This window comes from Dreissena polymorpha, chromosome 9 (assembly GCF_020536995.1).
Source record: "Dreissena polymorpha isolate Duluth1 chromosome 9, UMN_Dpol_1.0, whole genome shotgun sequence".
Lineage (NCBI taxonomy): Eukaryota > Metazoa > Mollusca > Bivalvia > Myida > Dreissenidae > Dreissena > Dreissena polymorpha.
In genome coordinates, this window is record NC_068363.1 from 31,699,581 (window position 1) to 31,708,860 (window position 9,280).

Sequence of the window (9,280 nt, forward strand, 5' to 3'; positions counted from 1 at the left end):
TGGAAAATTAAAGTAAAAAAGCCAGAATTTACATAAATTTATGGTTGATAAACACAACAAGGTAAAGGTAGTTTGTGAGATATAATCATTATACAGTTAGTAAGGCTCCATTGGTCATTTTCGCCTCGGGTACTACATGTACTTACATGCACCTCAGGTACTCTTAAGTACACTGACATGTACCCTGGGTTCAATAAATATACTACAACGTACTGGTGAATTTTAACGCTAAATCGGTTGTTGTTGGCAAATTTGTAAAAATTAATTATGTTCACATTTATGTCAATTTTCTGCTAAACAGCCTTTATAGTATCTAAACGCATACTCAAAAAGCAACATGATGCAGATATTTTGAAAAAGAAGTTTGTTTAAGGTAAACAATATCATTTTACGGTAATCAGTAGCGTGTTTTACGACATCAGATTTTGGGCAGATATACAACTAGGGTACAGTCTAACATCACCGGGTACGTTTAAGTATATTTACCATACCCGGAGTACATGTAAGTATACTTTAGAGTACTTGGGGTACATGTAAGTAGAACCCGAGCCGAAAATGACCAATCAAGCCATAGTAAGTGAGTGATGGTGTATGGGATATACCTCCTCAGTAATTTCATACCATACGAGAGCTTCGCTGTTTGATCAGTTTCATCTTTTCCATTTGATATCATGAGTCAGAGAAAAAAAACTCAATAATGAAAAAAAAAAAGGTAAATAGAGGGACAAATGTTTTCTTCCCATTCATTCATTCAATTTAGATTTAATGATTAATTTGTCCAGTGTGAGTCTTTACATATACTGTTAATTTGTTAAACAGTTAAAACACAAGAGTTGTCCTTATATTATATAAGGACCACTGTCACACAATATCATTATAAAAAAATGATAATATTAGGACTGTAAAAATACATTCGAATTACTCGAATACGGCTGTGGATGATTCGTATTCGTTATTCGCCACCTCCCGAACCGAATATTTGACGAATACAAACAACGTGGTTCGAGTTTGAAAGTTTAATCATCTTACCTTACAAATGAATGTTCATACAATTAACCCCTATATTTAAATGTTCTTCTCCTAATTCCGGTGTTTTTCATCATGTTTACCCCACCCACTATGTTACACAGTGAGATTATCAACAAAAATGGCGGGAACCGGTTAAATATTTACGACATTGAAATGAATTGAAAAATCTTTCGTAGTTGTTTAATGTTTATTTAGGTAAATACGAATGATTTGATGCTTAAACATATACACAAAGGATAAGCAGATGCAATTTCTTTTTTGTTTATCTTTACGACAATGATTGTGCAACTTATCAACAAACATGGAGCCTTGCACAAGGAATGCTATTGGTATCGTTGACATGCCTGCCAAATACACGTTGTTTGTCTGGCGCTACTTTGGTTTCCCCAAAAAAGACGATGAGACGATGACAATTTGCAGTGTTTTGTTATTTCAAAGTGTTATATGTCATATTTTCAGTATGCAAATTATGCCAATGATACTCAATTAATCAAATTGACAAATACACATAGTTTCATACTATATAATGTCATGTCAAGTTGTCAGTATTACTTTTGTTCATTGAAATTCATATTCACGAATAAATATTCATATTCGCTACCCTGTATTCCTGATACGTATCGTATTCGTCACCTAGTGTATTGGTTACAGCCCTAGATAATATAGGCATATGATATGGCCGTAATCAACTTTAAATAAAAAATAATTACGAATATCTTTAAACTGAAACCTTTTTTTATAATAGACTTGTTTTTTTCCTCAATCATTACTAGCGATAGCTGTTTTGTCACAAATTAGAGGAATTTGCAATGCAAATGGTCAGTATTTTAATTAGAGGAATTTGCAATGCAAATGGTCAGTATTTAAAAAAGTGTGCAACTCATTTTTTCACATTTTTGAACAGTTAGCGACTTTTTTTTTCTCACAAATTTGAACAGTTTGAGACTCATATTTTCACAAATTTGAACAATGCTCAATAAATTATTTTCACAATTTCCAACAGTCACAAGTCAAATTTGTTCACAATTTTGAACAGTGTGCAACTTATAGGGGACAAAAATATTTCTAAACTGCACTCGTCTTGCAGGACGAGTGCATTTAAATTTGCACTCGTCCTGCAAACACATGCACTCGTCCTTGAATATGTGTGAAATAAATTTTTCAAAGGGCTCATATGACTAATAAAATTGCCTATATCACTGCTAAAATGCTGCTTACTCAGTTATTCATGCCAGCTGATCAAAAAAGAAATGTTAAGCAGTGAAATAAGTTCTTTATGAGGAACACAAAATAAATTAATGAAGACTGCTGTTTTACTTTTTCTAATGCTTGCGTGATTTCTGTTTCGGACGTTTGAACATCAACCCCCCCCCCCCCCCATCCCTTTAAAGAACGCTCAAATGTCAGATATTTTTCGGACGAAATTCAGACTAGTTATAAACTGTACTCTGCAGTTAAATAATTCTTTAAAAATCAACACTTACAGTGAATGCAGCTGGATGGTTCCCTGTCAACATTGACACCAACATTTACATGTACTCGGGACTTAGTCTCGCATAACAATGCGCACCTGTTGTATGAAATTTACAATTACTATTTCCAGTTCATTCTCGTTCTACTTTCGGAATAGATATGCTTTAAGAAAATGATTTTATTTAATTATTTACGGGTCCTAAAATACATATTTTAACATCTGCTTTTCCTCTTGTCCTGTAGGACGAGCGCTTTAGGGAAATTCACTTGTCCTTATAAAGTTTTCACTCGTCAATATGAGCGGACGAGTGGAATTTTTGTCCCCTGACTTATTTTTCCATAATTGTCTAGATCGCGAGGCTCATTTTTTACAACCTTCAACATTGTGCGACTCATATTTCACAATTTCCAACATTGTGAGACACTTTTTTTTGAATAGTCAGTGATTTTTTTTGCTCAAATTTACAGCCGAATTTCGGCTGCTTCCCAATCGCAAAAATACACGTTTTTTCCCAAAATTCTGACCAAAATTTCCCCAAAAAAGCCCAACTTCCAAAAAAAAAAAAAACATTTTTTTTTTTTTTTTTAGAAAGAAGTCTCATAAAACTTACAAAATATATAACTTGAATTTAGTCATTTTTGTCCATAAATCATTCCCAAACTTGCCACTTTTATTGATTAAAAAAACAACAATTTGACCAGACTCCTTTTCTAGAAAACTCCCTGAACATGCACTTAAAAACAATATCACAATATCACTTCTGTTACTTATAATCCTATTTATAATGTTAATTTTTCCCAAGTTCATGGTTTATCGCGCTATTTTTCCCAATTTCACGGTTTATCGCGCTTATTTTCCCAATTCAAAAGGCACAGGCTGTAACAAATTAAAGCAAAAAAAATCACTGAATAGTCACCACCCATTTTTCTCACTGTGAACAGTGCGCGACTCATTTTTCCACAATATGAACAGTGTGCGACTAATGTTTTCAAAAAATGAGGCGGCCGAGGTTGCTGCACAAAGATAAAAAGCCCACTGCAATAAATTTTATCCAAAAAATAGCAACATGGCTTATTGAAGCTAAACAACCCTTTCTACATGTACTTTCAACAAGCACACAGACCAATGACAGTAGGACTACTGGCACTGACCGTTGGTTCATCAGCATGAAAAATGGGTGTCAAAAATAGCACAAATAATGTAAAATGTGTAATATGCATGTATTACGATGAAACTTACCAACCACTCGACCAGGAAACATCTGTTGCAGACTATGTGGGATTCGGGATGCTCTCCCACTGGCATCATATGCAGATCAGTGGTCACAAGAACGTACACATCATTAATGTCAGCAATATATATCTCCGACTTCAAACACACAGCTTGCAAAATCGCTGAATATTGCACAAAAGCAGCTTCGTTACAAACTTCCAGCAACTCGAAATCCACAAGCAGTCTCGTTCCCCACCAACTTTGACTTCGCAGCGAAGGCATGTTTTTTTTGGGAAACCGTTAACATCTCACAACTAAACGTATACTACGGAGATTGACAAGTTGAAAAATAAATTACTGTAATCACTTCCAATTTGCGCACTACGTTAAAATCCAGTTCCATTTTGTCTTTATTGTTGAAATGCTACTCTACACATTCGCTTTGAAAATAGCGGTTGGCGTGTTGTTGGAAGTACATGTACATGTCGAATGTGTTATTGTAAAAACTATTGGTATTGTGTTTTTAGTGCAGACATTGTATTTAAGTTTCGATTTCTAGCTTAAATTTATATATTTTGTTCAATAATTTGAGTTTAAATGTGATTGTTTGTTGCTTACTTACGAACTATTTTTTATGTGTAAATATGCATAGACGCTAGTGGATATGTAATCAGGTTACCATATTTACAACAATAAAATTTAACGGTTGTTTGTTTTTGTTTGTTATGTTAATATTTTCTTAAACGTATGTTAAACGCAAGATGAAATTATTAATTAATTTTGGAATAAAATCGCATTATGTATTATTTAAAATCAAATTTGAATTGCCAAGCGCGTGAATTGTCTCCTGGGGGTGAATTGTGTTTGGGTTGCTATTAACGCTATTAAAGCTTCCGGCGAGAACTCATTTTATAGCGATTGCGCAATAAAAAACACCACTTTTTCGTCATTTTATCAAAAACTGGACTTTTCCCAGACATGACGAATACGCCATCGTCTAGATCGCGTTCTGGTCCATATACAGGTCAAATTTCAGGCACAGTGTTGGGCCAGTTTTCATGGCCCACAAATCGCGGCTATACCCTGGAGCTTAACGAAACTTAGCCCCCTTTATCATTCGTTCGATTGAACGTCATCAATGATGACGTCCAATACATCACTCATTCCATATTTAATTTACCTTCAAACAAGTACAATTGCAAAATGATGTGTAGACAAGTAAAATTGTAATGTATTGTGTAGACAAGTATATTTGCAATATTTTATGTAGACAAGTACACTTGCATTATATTGTGTAGACAAGTACAATTGCAATATTTAGTGTAGACAAGTACAATTGTAATATGTTGTGTAGACAAGTACAATTTCAATATGCTGTGTAGACAAGTACAATTGCAATATGTTGTGTACACAAATACAATTGTAATATGTTGTGTAGAAAAGTTCAATGGCCATATGTTGTGTAAACAAGTACAATCGTAATAGGTTGTGTAGACAAGTACAATTGCAAAATGTTGTGTAGACAAGTACAATTGTAATATGTTGTGTAGAAAAGTACAACTGCAATATGTTGTGTAGACAGGTACAATTGTACTGTTGTGTAGACAAGTAAAATTGCAATATTTTGGTTATTGGGCTACTTAAAAAGTACCATATCAATGAAACACTAGTATAATGCATATTGCAGTGTAATTTTATGTCCTCTAATAATTCCACTGGTAGTTAAATAACTTCGAAATAATTTGGAAAGTACACTATTCCACTGAAACTTATAAACACAAACTGTTTAAAGGTATCGTCTTTGCGTAAACAAATCTTATTTTACTGTCTTTGACAAGCTTCCGTATTATGGAAAGATAATCTCCGGCTTTTTGTCAATTTTCAGTTCTATGTCCATTGCACAGCAATGTTGGAAGTAGTAAAAAATGTCGCTCAATGTACCGAAGATTGGTGTCTACGATACACAATCTTCTGATCCAGAGTGACAACGGAACGTTGCTTCAGGGCAATGCTATGCGAGAAACGTTTTGGCTTAGTTTCCTTAGCGATTACACGAGTGTTATTATTTGCAATGGTGGATATGTTTAGTTACTTGCGATTAGTACGGTCTTAAACAACAACCTTGTACTTAAATTGAAATCTAACGAAACACTTCATGTGAATGTACTTTCGAATCAGGACACGTTAAGTACATCTGAAACCGCAAAACCAGTTCAGATGTGAAGCTGATTTGTATTGACTAATGTAACATGTGTTTATAATTCTTAATTTCTAGATACAAACATATGGTATTTATAAAATCAGTAGTAAACGCACTTAACAAACGTAATCGACAGAGTGCTGGCGAAACTACACGAACGCTTTCCTCTGAAGTACCGCATTAAAGGTTGTGCATGAGGAAACACTTCGTAGAAATTTGAATCTTTATTGCAGATCGCACAGGCGATAATTCCTTTACACACACTAAGATGATACAAACTATGTTTTATTAACAATGCATATGCTTCTTTAATACGAATCAAAAGCAAGGAATGTTATCTTACAGACAGTGTAACGCCTTTCAAAATTTATTGTAAAATATTTTCATTAACTATTACTGCTCATTCATTTCCTGCTCATTCACTTTGACTTATGTCCTTTTTCAAATCATTATGTTTCGTAAAAATGTTTATTAATGAAGTAACAAATCGCTACAACAAACCATAGGTATAACACTATATTGTATATCATTGCTAGGTGCATTTGAAAGCATTTTGTTTATTAATCATATCAAAGGAAATTTAAACAACAGCTTAGACTGTATTTTGCTCTTCATTGAATTTGTTCTTGCTTTATATGTGTTTATATTCGTCGAAATGTCGAGAAGCTTGTCATTTAATCGCGTCATGCGAAAATAGGTCTTATGTGGTATGAGTCACGTGTAGCTCTAGACCAGCGTGCGAAATCGCTCAGCCTAGACAGATGCTGCGCTGTTTGATTTAAATTCACGCAGGGATTCGTGTTCTCATTAGATGATATGGTTGCAACCGATCAGACTGTTCGGACGCTAAGACAGGTCTTGAGCTACACTGGCATAAACTCCATTTTCGCACGACGCAGGTCAATTATCTCAATTTCCAGTCAATCAGCTTCGCACCTATGTATTGATATGCTTGAAATTGTAGCACTCTGTCTTTATGCTACATTCAACGAAGTTAGTACTCACCTAATAAAAGTGGTCCGATTATTGTGCTTTAGCGCACGGAATATCAATATGTTCATTGTGTTGTATATAATTTGTTCAGTCCTTCCGCATAAACTTTTTCTTTGCTAAGAGGAGACTTCATTTAAACGAACACTACACTTTAATTTAATGGCGCAGAAGTTTTAAGCACATGCATTACTGTTTTCCCAGAACGAGTTTTGTATTCTGTATATGGAACATAGGTCTTCTCATTTCGTGCCACACATCTGTAAAGGACTCATAGTCAATACTTACAGCGTACTAGTTTGATGGTTAAACGGTGTAAGCGTTTGATCCAGCGGAAAATGTCGATAATATTGCGACGTTGTGCAGTATAATTTTTACTTCGTCTCATCAAATTAGAGGCAATATTGAGAGACCATATGGACGGATGCACATGTCAACTGTACCATTGAGCCCACACATGTCTAGGAACATATCATGTTTTCTAAACAACTGCTTTTATATGTGTTGTCACGTAAAGACAGGCGAAATATTATAAATATGCGTTACATATCGAAACGTTTTAGCAAACACGATACATATTATTTCTGGCGTTTCAGATATTGATACGTCAACAATAATGCTTAATATAATGGCTTACTAATGCCGTTAAATGGTTTTAAAACTTACATATGTGTATGTGTGTTTTGTGTTTTCATTTTTTGCACTTAGTTCACTTAAATTGTTCACGTTTCACTTAGCTCACTATATGTTGTTCATGTTCCACTGAGCTCATCATAACATGTACATGATTCACTGAGCTCACTATAAATTGTTCGTGTTTCACTTTGTTCACTATGCATTTTGTTCACCAAAAATACGCAAATATAGCAGAAGCCTTGTATTTTTCCCTCTTTATTGCAAGTATAAAAGTATTATTAATACAGTACAACTGCGGATGCCATTAAAGAGCTGATGACTAGCAGATTATAAATACTAAAGTGGAAACTGGATGTTAATGAGAAAGAAGTATATTTTCTCAAAGGAAAACCCACACACTTAGGCATGGAAGGGAAAGACCGCCAATGTTATTCATCACCAGAAATGTTGCACGTGTTGAGTATTCAGCTGATATGTTCCATGTTGCGTGTATAGATTATACATACATGTCAAATACTATCCGTTCAAATAAGCAATGTTTGATTTTTAATGTTTCAATTTTCAACAATGTTAATTTTAAAGGTGGAGACATCTCAGATGTGCATCTTGTGAATTGTCCAATTAAAACTGTTCAATGAATAAAAAATTAAATGTTAAAAATGTAAAATATACATTTACTTTTATTTTTAAATCGCATACACAACACACACAACTTTGTCATAACTCTAACGCTTCTTAACAAAGGTGAATGCTAAAGTATACAAATTTGCAACAGTAACTAACGAACTGCCGATTTCCACTGTGAGCATGTAAACACGTCTAGATTAGGCATCGCGTATCTTTACATCTTGCAATGTTACAAGTTGACATTTGAACAGTTGGAAAGTCTGCATGAAATCTACAAGCGGTGGGAGTGCCAAAATTAGTTTTCGTTTTAGCCAGGAACCAATGCCTCGCTTACGGGCCGGGAACTATCGTAAATGTAAACAATGATTATTCTGGCGCACAGGTGTTGGGCGCGTGGCCAAGTCAATTTAATACTATCAATAAGTCATAAAACAAAAATTTTCATAATTTTAAACAAAACTATCTAAATTACTAAATTTTCGTTGATTTTGAGCGTTAAAGAGACTTTAAGTGCCTAAATGGCGGTCGATTTTTGTAAACTATGAACCATTTTGTTGGGAAAGGTTGCCTCTGTATCTGTGTTGTACGTTGATAAACTCGTATTTGTTTATTGTACTAATGCGGATTATGTTCGGTAGCTGGGGTATTTCGATAGTTTAACTCTTGTAAAAATCGGCACTGAACGTTTAGTCAGACGAGAGCCGACCTAGCATTTCTACGAGTTCGATAATTGTTTTATTGTAGTTTATGTTAGCAAGTAGCCGTTCGTGGTCATTCTTCGTCACAAGGCAACCTTTCCTAACAAAATTGTACATAGTTTACGATAATCGATCGCCATTTAGGCACTTAATGGCTTGAAAATGTTGATGTAGGTGATTTTCCTGTGTCAAGAGATACCTACCTTGTATATGTATATCATATCAGAATTATTTTTTTGAAAAAAATATGAAAAATGTTGTTTTATGACATATTGATATTGCTTTAGTGACTTGACTAAGCGCCCAACACCTGTGGCTGCTACTAATGACAGTTTGTACCCTAACACCGGTTGACTTGAAAATGCGTTGTAAAATGTTGAATTGTGATTCGTCAACTTGTATTCTGTACAATTG

The 9,280-nt window shown here is 34.4% G+C and overlaps 1 long non-coding RNA gene across 1 annotated transcript; it reads left to right on the top strand.

Moving 5' to 3' along the window:
- The first annotated feature begins 1,319 nt into the window (after window positions 1-1,319).
- On the top strand, window positions 1,320-4,423 carry LOC127845625 (uncharacterized). The gene is made up of 2 exons (XR_008033288.1): window positions 1,320-1,358; window positions 3,774-4,423. It is a non-coding gene; the product is annotated as an uncharacterized LOC127845625 (long non-coding RNA).
- Window positions 4,424-9,280: the final 4,857 nt, after the last annotated feature.